At 37.1% G+C, this 26,258-nt stretch overlaps 1 protein-coding gene across 2 annotated transcripts in view; it reads left to right on the forward strand.

The window, feature by feature from the left end:
* The window catches only part of LOC127440667 (chromodomain-helicase-DNA-binding protein 7-like), a 74,965-nt gene that overhangs the window by 1,003 nt on the left and 47,704 nt on the right, over nt 1-26,258 (forward strand). The gene's annotated exons all lie outside the window — the stretch shown is intronic.

A 26,258-nucleotide genomic window follows, 5' to 3' on the forward strand; every position in this document is an offset into this window, starting at 1 on the left:
CGGAAAGTGTGCGCGTCCGAAGTACAATATAGATACCGGGGAAGGTTGCTTGCTTGAGGCCAGATGGTCAGTAGCTATTTTCTTATTTATTTGTTTCTAAAAGTTAAAATCTTGACTTATTTAACACGACTCTTTTGTGTGTTCTGGGTTTGGAAAATGTTACAATTGCATCGTGTGCTCGACTGAGAGAAGTGCGTTGAAGAGGCTGGCGTGCGCTTAGGTAATTAGCTGGTTGGAAGTGGCCAATCTAGACGGACAGGGTCGACTTCATTGTCTCATAAGCTAACTAGCTAGCTGGACACAACTCAACTCACATTTCTTTTGTTCCTTTTACTCCTCAACAGGTAGACCGGTTTTAAAGGGGGGCGGGGGTTGGGATCCTATGGCACTTTATTGCGGGGAACTGCGAAATATGTACCTGGCTCTTATTGGACGAGTTTCCGCCTTTTGGAAAGTTTTTGGTTGATTATCGCGTACTATAAATATGAAGCGGGAGAGCTTTTATTATCCAAACTCCATGTTATATCCATAGAGGGAACTTGATAAACACCTGCTTCTTTACAGGGTGTTAAGAGGAACGAATAGTAAAAAAAAAACCTCACATTTATAATTGGTCTTGTATTACGTTGATACCTTATTAACACGTTGCCTTCATTTTGTCGTTTTATAATATATATATATATATATATATATATATATATATATATAAATGTTAAATCTAACAAAACGATGTATCGTCGTTGTCCGTGCCACTCGCTGCTTCTCAAGCCTTTAACCTAAGATGGCAGCTTTTAATGTGTGTCGGTCCACTCAATGAGTAGATATGAAGCCGGGATGGCGGAATAGATGTGAGACTGCTTTGTAGTCGCTTTAGGCTTTTCAACTTGCCCTTTCTTGTGGTTGCCTTGGCTTGTTCACTAGTTGCATCAAATCGAAAAGTCAAGTGCTTGTTCCTCTTTTCTCCTCAGAGCAAAGTTTAAATGCGACTTACTGTTGTTCCAGTACACCTCAGTATTTTGTGCTGTCGTTGCTCTTCAGTGAAATACATTGAGATATTAAACTTTGCACTTATCAAAACGTTGTCAAGTCATTTTTATTTGTGTAGCGCTTTTCACAACACACAGTTTCAAAGCAGCTTTACAGAAAATCATGCATTAACAGAAAATGAAACTGTAATATCTATAAAGTCTTAGTCATCATTGTATAGTTTGATTAAATATGATTGTAAATTGTGTATAAAAATAAATAATTGTATTTAGAACCCCAGTGAGCAAGCTGAAGGTGACGTTGTAGTGGTTTGGGTGCAAAGAAAACAAGAATTGTGTGGTTTTTTTTTTTATATACATAAGCTTCAGAGTTGAGGTTCATATTCGGAACGTTCTCTTAATTTCTCAAGTTCCCTCAACAGTTTATTAAATCTTCGGTAGCCAAAAGAATTTTGCTTTTTTAACGAACGACAAGTGGGCACTTGCATCTTGTTTGCGGAAGTCTCATTTCAAAACTTTACTCGTTCTGATTAGTTGGTATGCTTAATTTACAGAGATATAAATAACCCGACTAATTTCCAGACAGTTTGAGATTAAAGGACTCTTGAGAATGGTTCGTGTAGTTCATTTGTCAGCCATTTTGGCTTGGCGTGCAAACTTTAAAGTTAAGCATAACAACGAATGGTGTCTTTGATGCATCCTTTGTTAAATGTGCTAAATGATGTTAGATTAAAAGCATTTACATACATTACATACAATAAATATAATATCTTGTCAGCTGTGTTCACCAACGTGGAGTAATCAGTATTTGTAAACTTTTGTAATGCTTTACCTTGGCCTTCACACACCCACATGCTACAGTTTTAAGCCTTTTGAAATGTCTGAGTCCATATCTTTAGTATGTTCCTTATTAAAACTGCAATATGTGTCTTCTAGAAAGTTGGTCTGGGTATCGCCAACCACCTCACGATATGATATTTATTGCTATACATATGTCACATTACAATATATCGCTTCACGTCACAGTATCATAATATTGCGATTGAAACTGTGCCATATGTGTGAGAGAGACCCAGCTTGTCCGCAAGAGAAGAGTGAATCATACAGGTTCAGTTTCAGTCTGTCACGAATCCGACTAGAGTTTGTGCTTATTTAGACGACATGCTTTGTTATTGAAATGTTGTACACTATATAAATACACAAATACATCAGTAAAAATAGTGTGCACTTATCGTGCACATATCTATTACGGTGAGTTGTTATATATCCACTGCAGCCCCTAAAAATAGTGTTATGTTCCCTTCAATTTCTGAATTTATATGTCAGACTTTATTTTTTTTTTATGTTCATTGCATACAAAAGATCCTGTAATTAATTAGCCAGGAACTGGTGGTGATGAATCTGGAGGACTGCAGTGGATGTGGGGCAATCTCCCCCACACACTCATATGAGGTGCACACAAACACTGGTGTTGGATGGTAATTTCAAAGCAGTTATCTGACAACATGCTTTCAATCTATGCCAGGAACAGCGCTGTGTGCAGGTCCTTTCCCTCCAACCCCTCCACTTTATCCGTGGGTTAGCAGGAGGGCTGCAGTGGCCTGTTGTGCTGCAAAACAAGCAGGTTTTTTCCCCCTCTTGCTGACCATCCCCCTCTTTTCTGCCACATAGAAGATGGAGGAACAGTTTCAGATGAGTAGCTCAGAATGGATGAATCTAGTATTCAAATGAGAACTGCTGGCCTTTAATAGCTGGAGCTGTCTTTCAGTCAGTTTTCAAGGTTTAAGTTTGGAAAACTTGGGGGGAAAATTCTCAGGTGAATTTCCTCTTACTGCTTTTCTGTAAGGACTTTGCATTTTCATAAAGTTTCTATAAAATCACTGCAAGCAATGCAGTCAAAATATGGATCTAAATCTAAGCAGTGGCATTTGTTTCACTACAGTATCCTTAACCTATGTATTTTTTATGAATAGACATTAATTAGGCTATACTGAGTACAGTCCTATTTTCTCTTGAAGATGTCTTGTAGTTCTGTGTGTGTATTAGTCTATATCGGGGTCGGCAAACTTTTTGACACAGAGTGCCATTTTTTTATTTTCCTGGTCAATGGCTGTGCTGAAATTTGTGCAAAACCTGATGATTATGATATAATCTGTAGTGTTTTAATGATATAGATTATGATAGTGCTTTAATGAAAAAAAACCTGTCATTATGTACAAAATGAGTTAACACAGTTAGTCGCTTATTTGATTACGGATCACGAAATTGTGTGGAATCTTAAATATTTTTTATATTATGTCATTATAATCTTGTAATCACTAGCACGCAAGCAACAGCGAGAGAGGATCAGGCTATTTTATTTATATGAAGTTTTTCGCACCTGCAATCCAATCTACATCTTGATGTAATCCTCATGATCATGCAGCATGTTTTCATTAGGTGAATGGGAGACTTAACACTAAAGTTTGACGAGACTCGCGCTGCACGTGCAAGCCATTCACGCATCACAAGCCGATCAACTATTTAGCCCTTTTCGGTGAATCGCACTTTCAAAATTAATTGCCAGGTTTAATTTATATTTTGAATAGACTTGAATAGATTTTTGAACCCCACAGTGTGGGTTTGTTTTCTCTTTTAATCGTTTAATGTAATTTTGAGTGTGACCATGGTTTAAGGATGGCGTACCTGTATGCTGGGTTGGAATTCTCAAGGATTAATAGTGGTGTTTTCCTTATTACATCACATGTTCTGAAAGCAAAAAGAAACAAATGAAACATGGTATTTAGGCCGTCATCCGTGCAGTGTGACCAAAGCAAAGCGGGCGCGTTTACTTGCGTGATTAACAGATCGTGAAGCGCTGCTGGCTCATGATGCGCAAATGGCTTGTACACGCTGCACAATTCTGTTGGGTATACTGCAGTCTCGTCACTTAACTTTGTTTAACCTCCCATAAAGCTCATGAAACCACGCTGCGTGATCATGTGGAAGGATTTCATCAAGATGTAGATTGGCATGCAGGGGCGGAATTTATATAAATAAAATCTAATACTCTCGCCAATGCTGGCACGTGTGCCATAGGTTGCTGACCCCTGGTCTATATCAAACCTTTAGCTTGCATAATCATATCCATATCCGCTGTTTGCCGTTCTTGTGGTTCATTCTTTGTTGTCATGTGCCATTTCCCCATTTTGTTAAACAGATTAGGCATTCCACTCACATAGCAACTTGCTGCATATTTTTGTCATAAAGTTACAATTGCTCTGGATCCTCAATGGAGTAGTTCACCCAAAATGAAAATTGTTATAATTTACTCATGTAGTTCCAAAACCATATACTACTATGTTTTATGCGTTATACAAAAGATGATTTGTGACCATGCATGTTACTGTAAACCAGCTTCTCTCTTGCATGTGAAACACACGTCAGGAATTTCACAAAAAATTGGCTTAAATTTTAGCTTTCTCACCACATCCCATCTAGCCTCAGAAGACTTGTAATATGACAAACGAATCACATGGAGTGCGTTTGGTGGTTTTTCAAGATTTGTAGTGAGGTACCATTCACTGCCAATGTTTTGAAATGACAGACCGTGATATTCATTAAAACATCTCTTCTTTTGTGATCTGTATAAGTAAAAGTCATACAGGTTTGAAATGACTGAATTTTCAATTTTGGGTGAATTTAGGTTTTGGAATATTCTTTAAAACTCTAAACTCTAGGCTTTTTTGTATAGGACTTGATTCTCTGTCCCAGGTGGCTACAGAAAGTCATCAGACCCTCAGGAGGGGGTCAAAATCAGTGGTTACGCACTTTCACTTTACACATTGAATAATTTTGATGTGTTCAAGACTTTTTTTTTTTATGATGAAATAGCTGGAAGGCAAAGAAGGATCCTATGGTATTGGTCATGTTTGATTCTGGTTAGTAGCTGTGTAAAAGAGCCCATGGAGAGCAACATTAATCTGATGTGGTACTTAAAAGTTCCTGTATACAAATGGTCAACAATCCCCAATACAACATTAGTATATTTCAGTATATGTGTGTCTCAAAATGTCAGCCACCTCCCTTTTCAATACATCTCCCCTGATCCTCGGTCAGATATTGCTACAAGGAAATGGATCTGGTAAAACTTCCTCCATAGTTTGCCAGTGTCATGCCCCCTTGGCCTGTTATGGTTGTGCTTTAAAGCCTTGAACTGCTAGAGGCTGCTTCATGGCTTCTTGTCCCAGTTGACCCTGCTGCAGGCCCTCAGCTGGTAAGCAGAAACAGTGCCAGAGGCAGACAGTGTGACAGCAGGTCTGGAAGTGAAGGTCAAAGTGGCCTTTTTTTTTCATATCTGCCCTCTCCCGCTGTCTATATTTTCTAACACGCAACCTCATGTTTTCATCCGTGTGACTGAAATGCTACCCTTCTATGTGTGATAATAGAAATGGGCATGGTGGAACCACTATATTTGGAGTGGAATCTGTGTTGAATTTCTTCAGATTACACATTAAGAGCTCACAACTCAAGCAACAGAACTCTGTCCCATATAGGCAAGCTTACATGATAAAATGAGAAGACAAGTGTCTCATCCATTTAATTACAGCAGCATTCTTTAAAAGAACCAGTTTGAATAAATGGAGCAGCTCTACAGCCCTAACCCCCGCTCTCTCCAACTACCCACCCCTCGCATCCTGTGTCACCCTCACACTGTCTTTGTGCTCCGAGTTACTCGCCACAGATACACCCCCTCCAAACCCCCGTCCATGAATATAATGTGTGCTCACTCACTGAGGAGCACTGATGTAAATCATGCCCAGCTGCAGTCAGAGCTTCTATTGGGGGTTGTTGAAGAGGGGAATGAAATAAAAAGGAATGCTGCTGGTGAGCATTTGTTCACAGAGCTTGTTTTGAGTGGTGTTCCTGCTTTTTGCCATGATGCCCACCTCTGTATGTTAAGCTGAAACCTAAGAGACAAACCACAGGTGGCAATAGGCCTGCCCTCTTGTTACAGGGTTTTAAAGCTGCCTGTGAAATGGGAAAATTGGGGAGGTAGGATTGGTTAATCAGTGACTTGCTTGTAGAGTGCATTAAAGAGACTGTCGGTGTTAATGACTGCAATCACACGCTCTTGGTGGGCCTGTCCTCCCCCACTTTTTCCTTTTTCCTCTCTCTTTTTTTCTACTGTCACCGCACATTGCTCTTTTGGCAAGGCCACGTTGGTTGGTTGGTTTGGTTTCAGGAGAAAAAAATGCGGGTTGGTCCTCTGACACAGATGGCTGAAAACCGGCTCTGTCTGCTTTTGTTTATTGTTTGAGAAAAGATGACTGCTCGAATGATGAAATCAACTTGGTCACCTTTATAGATTGGGAGCTCAAACTGAAAAAAATGTCTTAATTTCGGTTAAGCACATTTCCATTAAGTTAAGATTGCATATTAAGACTCCAATGATGTTCGATGTGATATTCTCACAAGATGTAAATGATGTCTGTGTGACATGTAATGTTTATCAAATATTTATGTATTTATATGTATAAGACATTATCAAACATAAATGGCTTTTTTGTTTATCCCATGAATACCACATGTGTGCACATGCACCTCTATTTTCTGTGTAAGGATCAGGTACAACCTCAGTGTCGAATTATTCAAATGAAGTGACAGCACATAATCGGTTAGAATTTCAATTGATTGGCTTTTTTTCTTTTACGTTATGTAATTTAACTGTTATGAAACTGATTTTGAAGAAGACATTGAGTTGCAGGAATGTTGCGACTGTCCCTTCCGTTCACACCAGGCTGACAGCAGATGAGCACGTCTGAATTATATTTCTTTGTCAATGTAAATTTATTAGGGCTGTGTCAAAACAATGAAATATTGTTATCGCTATACTTTTTCTCATGATATTGTATTAATACTTTTGATCCATATATTATTTGTAGTGTATTCTACTATTTGTGCTTTAATATCATGTCCAGCATTTCAATATAGAAGCAGGTCATCTAATAAGTGTGAACTCTGAAGGCTGCATTCCTCAGTGCATTCGGAGAGATGCTTCTGAGACTTGAGCAACTTGAGCTTTTTTATCTCGCAGACACACTGGGCCTCTCAAGCGTTTGGCACAGTGGCAAAAATATTGATTTTCCGCTTAATTGCGATCTTCACTTTAACAATCCCAACGCTGATTCTTAAAATTCACAGATCGCTCTTATTCTATCTGCAACCCTCTACAATGCACGTTAAGTGTAGTATCTGTCCACATCTTGCAGAGAATGTTTTTTTTTTTTTTTCTCAGTGAGGATATGTATTTTTGTATTGAGGGAGGGTGTGGCGAAAGTGACTAACACCTTAAATCAAGGTGTGCATAATTATTAGGCAGCTTCATTTCCTCAGGTAAAATTGGCCAAAAAAGAGATTTAACTGACACTGAAAAGTCAAAAATTGTAAAATGCCTTTCAGACGGATGCAACTTGAATGCTCTTGGAATAGCTGAACTATTGAGGCATGACCACCGGACAACCAAACGTTTTGTTGCGAATAGTCAGCTGGGGTGCAAAAAACACATGGAGAAGAAAAGGCACAAAGTAACAGCAAAAGACTTGAGAAGAATTAAATGTGAAGCTACCAGGAACCCATTATCCTCCAGTGCCACCATATTCAAGAACTGCAACCTACCTGGATTGTCCAGAAGTACAAGGTGTCAAGTGCTCAGAGACATGGCCATGGTCAAGAAGGCTGAAACACGACCACCACTGAATAAGGTTCACAAGTTGAAGCATCAAGATTGGGCAAAGAAATACCTGAAGACAGATTTTTCAAAGGTTTTATGGACCGATGAAATGAGAGTGACTCTTGATGAACCAGATGGATGGGCCTGTGGCTGGATCACTAATGGACACAGGGCACCACTTCTAATCAGGTGCCAGCAAGGTGGAGGAGGGGTACTGGTATGGGCTACTATCATTAAGGATGAGGTAATTGGACCTTTTCGAGTTGAAGATGGACAAACTCAAATCCCAAACCTACTGCCAGTTTCTGGAAAGTACTTTCTTCAAGCAGTGGTACAGGAAGTCCTCCGCATTCAAGAAGACCATGATCTTTATGCAGGACAATGCTCCATCACATGCATCCAAGTACTCCTCTGCTTGGCTAGCCAGCAAGGGCCTCAAAGATGCCCAAATAATGACTTGGCCCCCTTCCTCACCTGACTTAAATCCTATTGAGAACTTGTGGGCCCTTCTCAAATGTGAGATTTACAGGGAAGACAATACACCTCTTAGAACAGCATTTAGGAGGCCGTGGTTGCTGCTTCAGCGAAAGTTGATCATGAACAGATAAAGAAACTGACAGACTCCATGGATGGAAGGCTCATGGCAGTTATTGAAAAGTGGCTATATTGGTCACTGAATATTTTTGAAAGGCCAAAAATTTTATTTAATTGTAATCTTGTGTTATTTGTTGCACTTATTCTAAAAATTGAGAATAAACAATTGAGTTGGGAGAAATTATTTTTATAATTTAGTTGCCTAATAATTGTGCACACTTATTCCCCTGAGAAAAACAAATTTCACTTTTCCTTTGTTAAACATTCAGGTAACATTTTGGATTGACTGAGAGCATTGTGTTTGTTCAACAATAAAATGAATCCTGAGGAATACAGTTTTGCCTAATAATTGTGCACGCAGTGTATATTAGAGCCCGACCGATACCGATTTTAGAGGGGGAAAATTCACTGGTTACCGATATGGTGGCCGATATATATAATTTTTGAGCTGGAATGAAAATGGATCTTTTCTATGTGGATTGTTCACCGATATGACTATGCAAAGGTTCTCAGAAGGCTGATTTCTTAAATATTTTTTATCAAAGAATATTTGACTTATTATTATTATTATACATTATCAACAAATTCTAGAAATGAACACTAAGAAAATAAAGAATAAATAAAAAGACAATAAATAGCTAAATAAACATCAGTACTGTTTAGTATCAGTCAAATGCTGATTATATTAATACCGCCGAGTCAAGATAAACAGATAAGCAGCGGTGTTACACTGTATTCTGCTATACAAGTTCAGGGGAAACTTTCAACGGCTTTTAAATATTACATTTTATAAATGCAACGACTGGAATTGTTCGGTTGGAGGGGGTACCAAACTGTGAATCCTGAACAAAACAGTTTGGTGAATACATGTTTACTCATTAGCTTCCACTCAGCTGACAACAATAGCCTAGTTTCCATCCACTTTTCGCGCTATTTTGTTATCGACAAAGTGAAAATGCGTACATTTTTTTTACGAAATTTGCCGTCTTCTGCCTGTTTCCATTCAAATGGCCGTTTATCACAATAAAAATGGTGTGTGTGATGACGTCATGCCTAAAAAAACACTTTAAAACACACTAAAAGAAATCTGCCCTTTAGCCATTTCCATACAGAAATGTGTGTTTATCGCTAATTCACTTCCTAGATGTCCCTAATTTTTTGTAAAGTTTTGGTAAACTGGGAAGAGTATTGAGACAATTCATTGAAATTAACCAGCTAACAGTAATTTTAATTTCACAAATAAATGTAATCAGAAGATGAGGAATTGCAATCAAAAGGGAGCAGTTGCCCTTCTGATAGGACTGTAATATTGGTCCTGATGTTGCGCATATCGCAGGTTGCCACCGGTGCCGACCTGAAAGCGAATCGTCATGGCCCTGTTCAAGCTGGCAACCTGCACAAAGTAGTGGGGGAAACTTTCAGTCTTAGTATAAGGACCATCCATCCATGTGTATGCTGTGTGCACAGCTATTAAAGAAAAACTGATGCAGTGTAATATCAGGGTTTACATATGATACATTCCTGATATTCAGTAGGCTATTTTGAACAAATTTGAAAATTAATTTTAGCATCATAATGCAATTTATATTATCTGAAGAAGCTCAGCAAATGTGATCAGAGGTAAAGAGGGTTAGATATAAAATATTTAAAATTTTCAAAAGCTAGTTTTCTGAAAGTAAACTCATTGGACAAATAGTTCTGATAGTTTATAGTCTTGAAGTGTAGAAAATGTCATTCAGCCGACTTTATTCATCTACAGAACAGGGTAAAGCTAATTTAGGTTTGTGTAAAGAAAAGGCATATATAGGTCTAAAATATAATTATGTTTTCGTTTTGGTAATTTATTTTTATTTAATGCGTTTTTTGTGTGGTAATTTAATTTAATACAGGGAATTTTGCCAGCATTTTTTCAAAAGTAAACAACTAATTTTATAGAATTATTATTTATAGGTTTTATAGGTTATGCTAGTGTTTCAAAAAAGCACACTGATGCTTTTCTTCTAGTATTGTGTATTTTTAATTTAAATCATCTTAGTGCACAGAAATTATGTTTTTTTTGTGTTGTGGGCTAATTCCGTGACTGCTGTCTATTATTTTGAATGGTGTGTAAAAGCAACTTTAATAAATAAAAGTGTCTACCGTGATTAAATTAGTCGCAAAGAGTGGCCATTCATTTGTTCTCCGTGCACTTGTCAATGTGCATGTCTTGATACGAGATATTTGTGTTGGCACTCCTGGATGTTTGCAGTGATTGGATTTTTATGCCGTTCAGATCAATCCATAATCACGTACAATAAATTGGCTTTTATGGATGTATACCTTGTCGTCATGATTAATACAGGCTAACGATTGAGTTAAATTCTGTCATGTGACACTACATTTTTGTGTTAATTTTTATCGAGAAAATTGGCATTGCTTCCAAACCAGTTTTTCGCGACATTTGATGTATCGACCTAGTTTATGCGCTAGAGTTAAACAGAAAAATATTATGTTGATGCTTGTGAAATTTTAGCGATTAATTTGCGTTTCCATCAGCTTTATTTTGATGCGCTAAAATTTTTTCCGCAAAAAATCCTTGGATGGAAACATAGTTACTGAAAGTAGCTACGTGATTAGCAAGTTAGCTATAAGCTCGTTGTCACGGAGAGTAAAAGACGGATGTTGTTTATTTTACTTTCCAGCATTGTGTCTCACCAACTATGTAACAACATAGCATGAATTCAACACTCATTAGACACAATCCACCACCGCACCATTGTCTGCTGAGCTGCAAAAAGATGCTCTGATGTTTACCTTTCAATCTGCTACTTTACTGACTGCACTGACAAACTACAGCAAACAGACATGAGTGACATGGTTGTCAGGGACAAGGTTAATGTTATATTAGTTATATTGAAAAGGGAAAATGATGTGGTCATTGTTTAAGTTTCCAGTATGTATTTCACAAACTAGTTAACTTACCGAGACACCGCTCAACTCCGCCCTGTCTGCAGAGCCACCGTCAGTTCAGAGTCAGCTCTGTAAACAATGGAGTCGGAGCATGCTCTGCTGGACAAACTACACTATGACACCAATTCTAAAGCATTGTTTTCTGCATTATATGTTCTGAAAAAAAGTTTTCATATCGGTAAAATATACGCAAATACCGATATATCAGTGAAAGGCTAATATCGGCCGATAATATCAGTCGGGCGCTAGTAAATATTTACCTTAAACTTAGCAATTCGATGCAATGCAAATGTAAACAAATATTTGTATGTATTTTGCATCAGTCATAGCGTTCTGAAGAAGCAGAGAAAACCACCACGAGCATGGCACCAAGTTTGGAAATTGCTGCTTTTGCTTTAACATATATAAAAATATGCCAGAAAAGTGTTTCGGTGGTCTCGGAGCGGCTCTGAGCTCAATACACAGGTCAATGACTTGACGCCTATTTATTCTGCCCTTCTGTATTTTTAAAAATAATATATTAAAAGTTTTTAAAAGTAGAATGTACACTACCGGTCAAAGTTTTGAAACACTTACTCATTCTTTATTATATATATATTTTTTTTCTTCACATTTTAGAATAATAGTAAAGTCATTAAAACTATGGAATAACATAAATGGAACTATGGGAATTAAGTTGTGACTAAACAAAATCCAAAATAAATCAAAACTGTGTTATATTTTAGCATCTTCAAAGTGGCCACATTTTGCCTAGAATTTGCAGACATGTACTGTTGACATTTTCTCAACCAACTTCTTGAGGTATCACCCTGGGATGCTTTTTAAACAGTATTGAAGGAGTTCCCATCTATGTTGGGCACTTACTGGCTGCTTTTCTTTATTATTTGGTCCAAGTCATCAATTTCAAAAACTTTATTTTTTTTTTAATTAAATTTTAGTATTATAATGAAATAAATTAATATGGTGGCACAATTATATTTTTGTCTACAAAACTAATTTCAAACATTTAAGCATACGCCTTCAGATCAAAAGATTAAGATCATGAGAAACATTTCAGGCAAGTGTTGCAAAACTTTTGACCGGTAGTGTATATGTAGTACCTCTAAAATGTATGAAACCACTTTTTAAGTTGCCATATTTTTAAGGATTTTTTTTCCCACATTGAAAGTGCTACCATCCGCCCATACCTTTTCTTTTAAAAAATTAATTTAAAAGCACAAAAAAAAAGATATGGATTTTTTTAATGGCAGATGCCGATATACAGAGAGCAGGGTGCCCGATAGACCGATCCAATGCCAATATATCACAATTTAATATAGTAAATAAACATAATTGCTATAAAAAAAAAATATTGTTTTAAATGGTAGATAGCAGTTTCTTAAGATTTCTGTTTAGTCATCAAATTTTAGTAATTTATTTGCACATGAAGAAATTAATATATAAGATGGAAATAACAGTACACACTGTAGTCCAGCAACCATGGATGGCATGTCCACATTAGCAATCGCATTTACTCAAATACCCAATCAAACCAATTGTACATACAGTGCATAGTGAATAAGACATTTACTTATAGCACACGTGAAGCACTTTTAACTTGGGTTGCATCCGAAAACATAGGCAGCTGACTTGCTACCTCGCCGCGTTAGTTAAAGGCTTAACTAACAGCTGTTTTGAATGAATGGAACTCTTATGGAATCTGGTCTCCGAACAGTTTGATAAGCACCTTATTTTCATCCTATCTCCAATATACAGCTTCTGAAGGCAGCATTTTGCAGTTTTCAGACACAGCCTTGAAGTTGCAATCATTCGCTCGTGCAGATCCAGCGTGAGCAGCAGCAGTCTTCTGACAGTTTAAACGGCCTGGATCGCCTGCTTGGATTGTTACATATGGACCGTCATGATTTGTGAATGAAAGGAACTTTTGATCCTGATCCTGAAGTTTTGATTCTGGCTGATAGAATGCGCACTTCAGGGGAAGATATTAGATGAGCGCTCGATGGGAAGAAAACACTGTATTTTCGTGAGGTTTGTGAATTACATCTGTTTAAACGAGATATCTATATATTTGCAGACGGTGTTGGTATATAATAGAAGTTTTATTGATATTTACCTTTTTTTGTGAAAATTTATTAGCCGATGCCAATAATTTAAAAAATCAGAATATCGGCTGATTTATTGGCTTCGACGATATCTGTCGACCACTAGTTTTTACATTTAATGTTTTCATATTTTACAATACCATAACTGTTCCGTATTGAGCAAAACCCTGATGCATTTTCATTATTATTTTCATCAAAATACATAATTGTTGTCTCAGGATGATTGTTTTATGAAATATTGTGTGGTGTGACTGACAAAAAAAAAGGCGATTTTGAGATTTTAAATTTATATTTTTATTTTTTATTTTTTATAAGTGTTTAAGGACCAGAAGTGACATAAGAGAGGAGTATACAAAGAACCCCTGTATTAGGGATGTGCAAGACTAGTCTACTAAACGGTTCTGATGCTGCTAGTTGACACTGGAATTACTAGTCGGTTAATATTTCCCCCTATTAAACTGATCATCATTTTTACACATTTACGTTTGACTTTATATTTTTACAGAGGCTGCGCTTAAATTACTGTCATATTAATGTTACATATTTTAAATAGAATTAATAATACAAATATAATTTTTAAAAAAAGGATATCTGGAGCAGATACAAAGTTTCATTTCACATCAGGCTGCTTCTTCCCTCTCTCACTCGCGGCGCATGCAGGGTAATGTCCTCTCGCTAGACAAGCAAAGTAGTAATGAAATCACTTCGGTGGTGCGGGAATCGGCTTTCCAAATGTTTGAAAGTCCCTATGGATGTTTTCACATTTGAGTCTTTTTTTTAAAATCTGTGCATGCTTTACATCAAAATCCCCTGAGCGGGCTTTTTCGCACAGGATAGCAGCTTCAGGTGAGTCAAGTCCCGTCTTCCGGACCATGTCGACATGTTAATTTTGCTCATCAAAAAATGTATGCTTTTAAGTAGCCTAGAAAATGACCGTTTATTTTCAACGAGGTGCCGACTGCTTAACGGGTTAAACTGTCTTTTATTCTGTGTGCACTTTGTTTAGAATATATTAGGTTTATTGTATGCTACATCACAGGCCTAGTTTTTTCTATCTTATGGCTACTATTTATTTATTTTTTACATCGTAACTGTTATTGGTTAACGTTTTTACTGAGTAGCTGTCATATTAGATCAATGATTAATGCACGACTGCATGTCATGAAATACGCGCAACTTTTTGGTGCATTTTTTTTTCCTCTTGTAGATTTGGCTTACCTGTTAATTATTTTCAGCAATGTCGTGACTGTTTTAATATGTTAAGTAACTTTTACTTGGTGATTTCCGTTTAGAACAGGCTTTTAATGGTTGTTCCATTGATCCTGCACTATTCATTAAATTGTTTTAATAATTATGCCTCTTAAATATTCGCTAATGTTGATTCAGTGAATGCGTGTCATGTTCTATATTTAATGTACAATGATCATAATTCAAGGCGAGCACGTCGCAGATAAATGCCCCTTTTCAGTGGAATTCAGCATCGGATTTTGAATAGATTAAGTATTTTAAATGGGTCACAAACACTTTTGTTTTTTTTGTTTTTTTTACTGTTTTCTGAAGGTTGGTTTCTTTTTAGACTAGTCGACATATTTCCTTTTAAATGTCAGTGAAATTAGTCGTTCAGCACATCTCTACCCTGTATACATGTTGAAGGTCTTAGCCACTTTAATTTTTGGAAAATAATCACCTTTTAAATCGCTGGTGTGTTGTCAAAATAGACTATGTGGTATGACCTCAAAAATATACTGAAATGGTGTATTATCAAAAAATCTATAATTTAATTCATAATTGTCTTAATGGTTTTGTGTGGGAATAATGCCTGTTTTGCTGAGGTGGCCAATTATTTAGCCTGTTAATTTGACTGGATTAGAAAAACGTGGTATGACCAAATGTCGCGTGGTACAACCATTGCTAAACATTGTCTATGATGGAAAAATATCCTGGTTTTCAATTTTTTTTACTTGCACATCAACTCAGATGTCATAAAAATGTTTAGTTAATTTTTTTTTTTTTTTTTTTTGTTTGTTTTTTTACATTTTTGTTAGTGTTCCTCCTATTATTTCTCTGGCTGCGAGTCTATGGCAGCCCCAGGAACTGTTTGGAGGAAAGTTATGAAATTTTGCGGACTGATAGGGTAGACTCTGAAATGCCCCCAGACCAATTGTAGAGTGTCACTGAAACGCCATGAACAGTTCAGCAGTTGGTGTTTTGATTCCTGGGCCCAGTTGTTCAGAAGTAATCTGATCGGATTATATCACATCTTGAAAATGGGTTGATCAAAAGAAAAAAAGGATTCTGAAATCAGATTAGATCACAAACCATTCTTGGTTTTGATCTGGATCAAACTTTCAGTACGTGTTGTTCAAAACTTTTTAGTGGGATTGGGATACCTTTGATCCAAAAAATCTGAATTATCCTGATCCCAGCAGAAGGGTTGGTTTAGGGTGGATTTCAGGAACAAAATGTAATAACTTTAAAATTGGTCAAATAATATAACATTTGTATCATGTAGTATATATTTATATTTTGCACTTAATTTGTTTAACCGTTACAGTGATAAAGTAGACATTAGGCTACCTATTAAGCCTTTCAGTACAGTAAAGTAAAAAATAAATAAATTGTCCCCATAAAATAATCCCCCAAACAGCTGTCAATATCAAACAAAAATAACATATTTAATTTTAACTGTCATTTATCACTGTATATTAATTAAAATGACACAAACATCTGAAATTAACCAGTCAAAAGTAGGTTCTAACTATTGCATTACTTATTGCATATCTAGTCAGTCCCTCATTCTGAGAGGTTGGTCCCTCATTCTTCAACAGGCTCAGGTACATCATAAATGTTATCACATTTAGCCTTTTTATGATTTAAAACATATTTTCAAAATATCCACAATGTATTTGTAAATGTATATTTGTTTGTTTTATTTGTTGTGGGTCAGATGAGGGGTCTGACTGTTTAAAAGAAATTGAAAATGGAAGGGGATATTTGTATTGTTTTATTGTGCTGTTTTCGGTCTCTTCAAATAAAAACACTTAGTGATCATGCTGGCTATTCTACCTGTTGTTCTTTACATAGCTAGTAGCCTACATTGTGATATATATATTCCCATTTAGAGCACTGGCAGTCCAGATTTGAAAATCTTGAAAAGTTTGTATCTGGATGAGGGTGATCCAATGTTGCTTTGAAAAACCGGCACAAAAGTAAAATGGATTACCTGATCCTGGATAGCAAAACTTGGGATTTCCATTCTGATCCAGATTAAACTTTTTGAACAACTGGGCCTTGGGGTTAGAGAAATTCTTCCATTTCCTCTCTCACACAGTTGATCAACTTTCAACTTAAATTAATAGATTGCCCAAAAAATGAAATGTACTCATCCTTATGTCATTCTAAAGCCATATGACTGACTTTCTTCTGTGGAACACAATTTTTTTTTTTCAGTTGTTGTTTTCTATATAATAGCCATTGATAATCCCACACATGAATTCCATCTTGTGCTCCTATTGTGTTAAAGGGCTGAATGTCATTAATTGGCATGACATAATGCAGGGCTCCAGATGACCAAAATTAATTGATTGCGACAATAATTTAAAATCTAGTCGCCATTGGTGACAGTCGGGTTGTGCGTGTTCATATGCGGTTTCATCAGATATCATCTTGCGAGTTATTGAATACATCTTTATAGCACGCACCACCAATGTGTCTCGCATCGCTTTTCACCCGTTCTGTTGTGATGAGCTCGCTGCATCGCACGCAACAACAAACTCAGCGCGAGAGATTCGTGAACAAATTACTCTTTTGAATCGGGTCTTTTTCATGAATCACCCGAAAGAGATGAGGGTTTGAACTCAGGAGCTCAGGTAAGCAGTTTGAGTCCCATGTGTATTTCCGGCTTCGGGTACCTTTCACACGTGTACCAGTTTTTGTTTTTTTTCCAGTATCAAGCTTTTGACACTTAGGACAATTGAGGGACTTGTACACAACTCTTACACAAACATTCATTGATGCTCAAGAAGACAACGCACTACTATATGCATACTATATGTAATTATCTGTAATGTAGATTCTGAAGAGTAGTACAAATTTTTTTTTTTTATCTCTTATATTTGTATAAATTATGAAAGGGGTGTGAACATTTGAGACAAAGGGAATGCAAACTTGTCAACTATATATACTGTTTATTAAACCTCAAATTAATGGGTTTTCAGCTGTCTTCCTTTTCTTCGGCTTTCTATCTTGTTTCTGAATGGCAATCTAGATCAAGCAATTCTGTGATTTGACAACTAAAAACAGCCATTTGGCTCCTTAATATTTCAGTTTAGGAGCCAATGACTCCCCAAGTTATTTTTTTAGTCTGGATTTTCAAACTGCAAAGACTGCAATTTTAATTAAATAGTCTGCATGCGCTGCTCACTGCGCTTACTGTATGTGCGCAGTGCTGTTCTCTGTAGTGTTACGGGTCTATTTTTTTTTTTGTGTCCAGATCTATCAAACTATTCAAAAATACATAAATGCAATTCACACAAAACAATTACTTGAAAACACCTCTTCTATGATCGTGTTTTCATTTACTGAGTTCAAAGGCATTTTGATATTTCTTTTGGGGCTTAAAGTAAATATCATGTGGTGTAACTGTCAGGAGACGGAAAAAAGAAATCTCCTCTTAAGCTCATTTTCTTTTTAAAGAAAATAAATGTTGGTATTGCAGAGTAATCTTTTATTAATATTTCTTGAAAAAATAAGCAGTGAAAACATTTTCAAATATGATTATGATTTGAAACATTTTTGTCCATCAAATGAAAGTCATATGGTCCAACTAACATTTAGGTAGTCATATTGTTTGTTGACAAAAAAAAGATTACCTCTTTAGACCCTCAAGGCTGAATGTGAAAAAAGAGATTTTGTTAATGAAAAGGCACATTTTGTTCGTCATGGGGTTTAACCCTGAAAAAACATCTTGATATTCATGTCACACAAATTCATGATATTTGTAAAACATTTGTGAAAATGTGTTAGACAACCTTTTTTTAAATGAATACTTAAGTTGTGTAAACACTTGTATTGAAGGTGCAAGGAAAGTATTTTAATATACAGTGTATTCATAAAGTATTCAGACCCCTTCATTTTTTTTTTGCTAAAATGCTTTATTTTTTTTCCCACATCAATCTACACTACATACCCCATAATGACAACGCAAAAAACAGATTGTTAACTTTTCAAATTTGTTAAAAAGAAAAAACTGATATCACATTAACATAAGTATTCAGACCCTTTGCTATGACACTTGAAATTTAGCTCAAGTGCATCCCATTTCTCTGGATTATCTTTAAAGTGTTTCTACACTCTGATTGGAGTCCACCTGTGGCAAAGTCAATTGATTGGACATGATTTGGAAAGGCACACACCTGTCTATATAAGGTCTCATAGCTGAAAATGCATATCGGCGCAAAAACCAAGCCATGAGGTCAAAGGAACTGCCTGCAAAGCACAGATCTGGGGAAGGCTACAAAAAAATTTCAGCTGCATAGAAATTTCCCAAGAGTACAGTGGCCTCCATAATGTTCCTAGAACTGGCCAAACTGAGCAATCGGGGGAGAAGGGCCTTGGTAAGAGAGGTGACCAAGAACCCGATGGTCACTCTGATTGAGATCATATGTGGAGATGGGAGGAACTTGCAGAAGGACAACCATCACTGCAACACTCCATCAATCTGGGCTTTATGTCTGAGTGGCCAGACGGAAGCCTCTTCTCAGTGCAAGATACATGAGAGCTACTTGGAATTTGCTAAAAAGCACCTAAAGGACTCAGACTGAGAAACAAGATTTTCTGGTATGATGAAATGAAGATTGAACTGTCTGGCCTCAATTCCAAGCGTCATGTCTGGAGGAAACCAGGCTTATAACCTGCGCAATACCATCCAAACGGTGAAGCATGGTGGTGGTAGCATCATGCTTTGGGGGTGTTTTTTCAGCAGCAGGGACTGGGGGACTGGTCAGGGTTGAAGAAAAGCTGAACGCAGCAAAATACAGAGATATTAATTTATTTTTTTATTTTAATTTGGAATGCCCAATTCCCAATGTGCTCCAAGTCTTTGTGGTGGCGTAGTGACTCGCCTCAATCCGGGTGGCGGAGGACGAATCTCCGTTGCCTCCGCATCTGAGACCGCCAATCTGCGCATCTTATCACGTGGCTTGTTGAGCGCATTACCGCGGAGACCTAGCACGTGTGGAGGCTTCACGTTATTCTCCGCGGCATCCACACGCAACTCACCACGTGCCCCACCAAGAGCGAGAACCACATTATAGCGACCATGAGGAGGTTAACCCAATGTGACTCTACCCACACTAGGCCAATTGGTGACTCTACCCAGGCCAATTGGTTGCTTAGGAAGCCTGACTGGATTCACTCAGCACCCCCTGGATTCAAACTTGCGACTCCAGGTGTGGTAGTCAGCGTCTTTACTTGCTGAGCTACCCAGGCCCCCATACAGAGATATCCTTAATGAAAACCTGGTCCAGAGTGCTCAGGACTTCAGATTGAGCCTAAAGTTCACCTTTCAACAGGACAATAACCCTAAGCACACAGACAAGACAACGCAAGAGTGGTTTAGGGACAACTCTGTGAATGTCCTTGAGTGGCCCAGCCAGAGTCCGGACTTAAACCAATCGAACATCTCTGAAGAGACCTGAAAATGGCTACCACCGATGGTCCCCATCCAATAGTTTAACTCTAACAAGCTTACACCAAAATCAAGTAACAGTTTTGATTCAACTGTAGGTACAGCCTTTATATGGTAGTAATGTCATCATAAAACATGATAAACACTGACATTTATTTTCAAAGTGGCCCTTTTCAGTATAAACAAGCTGTGAGCAAAACAAATATCCATAAAATTAAATGAACAGTTCTCTATCAAAACACTGTTTAGTAGAGTATCACAAATTTTCAGTTACTTTCTTTAGAACCTTTTATCAAAGAAATCCTTTAAAGCACAAGAAATAACAAAATAAATATTGGTTCTCTATCGAAACACTCAATACTTTTAAATTAAAAACTTCAAGTGATTATATTAAAATCAGCCCGACCTGAGCATTGCAACATTTTTGCAAAACTGAAATTACGTTCTTCATTACACGTTTGGATGCAGTTTTCAAGTGAAATGACCAGCGGGGGCGCCATAACTGAGCGAAATTAGGTTGTAATCAGACGAGGTTTTAAGTTGAATTAGGAATTAAGTTGATGGTGGTTTTGAAAAGTAAAACATACCTCCCTAACCTAAATCCGAAAAGATAAATGAGTTTAACAAAACCAGACATCCTTACTCTTAACCAACACCTAACCCTAACTATAGTGTTTTAAAATGCAATTTAGAAAAACAACTAAACCAAGAACCCATTAACTGAAGCAACCACATTATTTTGTGTCGCTTTTATGCCATATTCACCTTCATGCGTCTTAGGTTGGATCTGAACCGTAGCCGTCAAGCCCTAAGTCCAACGCTCTATCAGGTGAGTTACCAAGCAAGCTTAAGACATAGGAATTTGTGTGTATATGTAGGTGGGTAAATGTTTTGTTTTTCAAATCATGCCTTAAAGTAAAAGTGTTTTGATATAACGCGGGAGGTGAGTAATAGAGTGAAAAATAGGTTTTTATAAAATCAAAAGCAGCAATTGTACTCATGATTTGTGTGACAATGATTAAACCACACAGTTGTTGTAGCGCCTCTAGTGTTCATTTCACCAGGAAACTGCAGCGAATCGTAGTAAGCGGCATGTACAAGTCAGTTTGCAAAACTGTATATAGAGTAACGTTCATGCTATTAGACCAGGTTGATTAAAATAATTATTGTATATTTGAAGCATTTAATCATTTTATTGTATATATTAATCTATCCCACGCCTATTAATTTTTATTTTAACTATAACCGCAACTACAGGTTGTTGATCCAGGATGGCTACATGATATATCTGCTTCTGTGGGAGTGCTGATGTCAGCTTCTCTCCACACCACAGCTAATTATAAAGCGACACAAATAGCCAGGTTGCTGCTTAATCTATCTCGTATGTGCACTGTCCCAATGAGCAAGAAACCAGCGATGAGCAACAGCTAATATAATATAGAGAGAGCTTAAGATGGGTGTTCAAACTGTGGCCCGCGGGCCATCTGCGGTCCGCTGACTGCTCTGATGTGGCCCGCAATTGAGAAATTGTATTAAATTAATATTCTGAACACTGAGTGTCACTGTCACATGCAGCCACATTTCACAGCACATTGTCTCCACTAGTGTGTTCTCTTTAGTAGCCACCAGCTTCATCCATTGGAAGAGATCAGGAGTTTGGAATGAACAGATGAAGCGCCATGCAAAAAGAATGATGCATTTGTGAAAGGATTGCTGTCAGGTTATGTACTTTGCTCATGTACTCATTCTCGATAAAATGTCCCGATATCACCACGCATCATGCAAATGAGAAGAGCTGTCATTGTGCAGCACGAGCGGATGCACAGAGTTTGAGCATGCACAGAGACACTGTAGCGCTGGGAAGTTTATTTCATTGAAGTGATTTGGTTCGTTCTGATGTTTCATTGAAACATGAAAAATTATTCACAAACTTCCCAGTAGGGTTGGGCGATCTTCTTCATAATCAGATCATCCTATCGTCAGCCTTTGAGATTGCCAATACCTGATAAGATCGCGTTCAAACCGACGAACACCGGTATTACCGCTAGGTGGTACTATGGGGTAATTTTCGTTAAGCAGGGTTAGGGTTAAGCCTACACAATAAATCAAGACACCTTGATTTCAAACTTTGAACTTATTTATTTTAACTAAAAATTCTAATGAAACTGGAAAAAAATTTAAGTGCAATCAAATGTGTGTTGTTCATCTTTTTGAAATATGGCTTTTCAACAGTTGTGAAGGGCAACATCTCTTTGGCAAAGAACCTGCTTCATCTGTGAATTCTCTATCGATTGGGTATTTAGTTGTCCGGGAAAATACATTGTGTGTGAATACATTTGTTCCCTCCTTCACGAGAGATCAGGCAAGAATCTGTCTAAACATGCAGGTGGAATTTAATTGGATTTAATCACAGGAGTTTTTTGGATTACTTATATGCTGCCTTATGTCTTTTTTGGAGCTTAAAAGTTCTGGCCATCATTCACTTGAATGGACCAGCAGAGCTGAGATATTCTTCTAAAAATCTTCTTTTGTGTTCAGCAAAAAAGTTGTACACATCTGGGATGGCATAAGAGTAAATGATGAGAGAATTTTCATTTTTGGGTGAACAATCCCTTTAATGATACATGTTGCCATTGCTTTGTACAAAATAGATTCCTGTGGCAAATACTGTGTAATTTCCAATCAGTTTGATATTTGTGCACTGTACATGTTTGCAAGGTATTTTTGAATCTGATTAAGAAGTAGTCCAATTTAAAGGATTACAAGGCTAATATTCTTGTATTTAACAGATTATTTTAGGTCCACACCACCCCTTTCAATCAGATGGAAATTTAATTCGGATGGACTGAGGTGTTTACATAAATGTTTTTCTGTCCTATTGAGCTATTAGTTGGATTATTAATGGATTATTTGTTTGCATGTAAACATAGGTAATGAGGGGATTGAGAATTGTGGTGATAACTTGCCCTGAGTGGACCTTCATGTAGATTTATGAAGCAGCACGGTGGTCGCACATTAAAGCACACTTCACATGCTCTGGGCCTTTTACCCTGTATAACGCAGGCTATGAATCATTGGTCACGTAAAAGGTGGATGTTGTAATGCTGCCAAAATATTTACTCACCCAGCTTATTGTCTTTCCTCTGAGTTATGGTGTACAATTTAAAAACATTTCATGACCGTTTAACAGTTCTTAATTTTTCAGTCTAAATGTTGCAAGCCAGAGCCCACTATCCATTAAACATGTCTTACTGGACTGTAACGCTTCTACACACTTGATGAACCTGTATTACTCTGTTGTCACTTTTGAAAAGGTTTTTAATCAAGTAAATCCAAATTTAGTTTTAAGGTTTTTAGAAAAAATTAATCTTAAACACCTTTTTTTGTTTTACTCTTGAATAACTAAACTGGCTCTCGCCATGAATATAGCCATAGAAGCTGGCATGGTGTTAAAAAGAGGAAAGAAAGTAAATGTTGCAAGCCTGTTTTATTTATTTGCTTTTCTAACAGAACTGATTGGTGCGAAGCAAACAAATCAAAAAGACATCTACACTGTTGTTTGTATCTAAGCATTCAGAATATGAAATGTGCAGGATTCAGAATTGTTCTGTACAGAATCAGAAATAGAAAATTAGAATTTGACACTACTGCAGATACAGTCTAAAATTCAACTTTCAAGACTTTGGGCCTACATCATTAAAATTGTTGCCGTTAGGCATCATCTTAGAGGATACAGGTGTTATAGACAGCTTAAATATGTTATTTTGGCTTGGCATGGTAATTAGCCTTAGGATTTTTCCTTGGTCAAAAATGGTCTTCGGTGGTGGCTGACATACGTATGTGATGCAGTTTTTTTTGTTTTTACATTATTGCGATTTAATATTTAACATATGTAGTTGCATTTCATGTTTGTAATTAATATTATTTATTTTTGATCTTCTTAGCATCTAGAAACTTCTGAATTCAGCAGTTTGTGTACTTCAGTGTGCTGTGGGAAATCAAACTAACTTAATACCTTATTTCTTTTGGCCTAAATATAATATTCATGAGTAAACCACTTTACTGATTTGGGACTGTTCTTCTGTAGAGGAAATGTTTGGATCTTACTCCATATTAGATATTAGTTTCCTTTTATCAGACTCTTAGGTCCCATTTACACCTTGCATCAACATGTTTCATATCCAGATAGTATCTGGATATTCTTTGGATCGCATTTACACCTTGCAGTCAAATGCATCTCCACTGTGATCGGATAGAGATCCGATCAAAATTACTCATGCAAAATGGAAAACACTACCTACATATTACATCAGAGGCTGTGGTAACTGGAAGTTCTCTGTCTTTTAGAGAATTTTAAAAACATTGATGGATAATTCAAATGTTTTTTGATACTTTAACAGTCAGGGTTTTTTCTTCATTTAAATTTTTTTAGCGGGCACCAAAGCTAAATTTCAGGTTGCAGAAACCACTTTAATGATATTTGTGCTTCATCTGAAGTGCACGAGTGAAGACTGGTTTCATGTGTGACACGCATGATTAGAAGACAGAAGAGACGTAAGCGAGTGGGGATTTGGGGAGAGAAAAGTGATATTCCAAGTGTATTCCAATGGGATAATTAATGGGATATTGTTCATGTAACAAGATTGCAAGACAGTAGGATTCGCCTTCCACATGAGAAGCACATTTAGTGCTAAAGCTGTGAAAGCAAGATTAATATCATTAAAAAAATTTCTCAGTACAGGAAAAAACCCTGAACCTTTTTAGTGATATTATACATGTCCCTGGGTCTCATTGGCCCAAGTATTCTTCACTTCATGTTCTGCCCTCCAGTCAGGGGCAAACCTGGCCACCCACTCTCTGTGAGTAAGTGTGAGGTCACGGTTCTCTTGCTCATTGACTTAGGCTTGTGCTCCTCCTCAGGGGTGTAGCTCTCCAGAAGGAGCCACTTTGGCACTCTGCCACACCTGTCACTCTCCAAAGGGAATTGGGTGAACGGTCAGTCTGCCTGCTTAGATGCCAAATCTGATCAAAGGGATTTTGGAAGCTTTTGGCATGGCTCAGTAGGATTTCCCTCCCCCAACGCTGATGTTAGTGCAGCTAGAACGGCAAAGTACTAGTGCTGCCTCTGGTGAATAGGGATTGATTTATTAGTATGGTTTAGAGAATCCACTTCCTGCTCTTAACAAGAGCTGTGAGGAGATTAAAGCTGTGGTCCTGTCACCCACAGGCAGGTATCTTTCCTTCCTCCTATGAAATTTGCTGTGGTTATGTCATCCTGTGTCACCACTTTCAGGGCTTCAGGACCTGGGCTGAGGTTAAAAGTTTGGGAGATTTTACTTCAGTGCAAGTCCACCACTACAGGATCTTGTTTGTGTTTTTCCTATAGAGCGCAACAGTGTCTGCACACTTTTTCAGCTGTCTTGGTTCTGAAAGTATTTTTCCCTACTTTTTTTTTTTTTTTTTTTTTTTATTGTAGGGATTTCATAAAATCCTTCATAAGAGTTGTAAGCCATGAACCAAACCAGCCAGATTCAATGTGAATTAGGGATGCACCGATACCACTTTTTCCTCTTCTGATACCTGAAATCTCAGTATTGGTTGATACCTGTGTTGTTGTTCTTCATAATCAGTTTAGAGTATGTATACCTCACTCTGTGATATTAATTGGTGGTACTGTTTTAAATGTAAAGACATACAAACCTTTAACTACACATGAATTATATATAAATGTATTGCTTATAAAAATAAACTTTTAATCTATTGAATAATATAGCAGCAAAATGAACAGTGATTCCAGTCCAAGTCTGCAGTAGAAAAGAAGCCAGTTTTCTTTGCATACATTTTTTCAACTTGTATCTGGACTCAGATCTCTCTTTTTTTTTTTTTTTTTTTTCACTTAGTTGTAAGATATCAGTCTACTTTTCACACTGTAATTTTTGGAACACATTTAACTTGAATAATATTGTAATTTGTAAACCAATAATAATGAATTGTTTTTGTAATTATTACTGACTAAAAATTGTATAATACAATAGTAATATTTCAGTTGTGCACATTTAACTTTAAAACATTCTAGCTTTTATTTTGACAGTTGGAACACTCTAGGAAGCTCTGTAAATGTTTGTATGTGGGCTGGTTGACCGTAGTTTAATTTGCTTATTCAAAATCTAGTGAAATGCTCCTCTGGTGCCATTCTCAATTCGTGTTATAAGCAAACCGAACTATTG

Source organism: Myxocyprinus asiaticus, chromosome 5, assembly GCF_019703515.2.
Source record: "Myxocyprinus asiaticus isolate MX2 ecotype Aquarium Trade chromosome 5, UBuf_Myxa_2, whole genome shotgun sequence".
Classification (NCBI taxonomy): Eukaryota; Metazoa; Chordata; class Actinopteri; order Cypriniformes; family Catostomidae; genus Myxocyprinus; species Myxocyprinus asiaticus.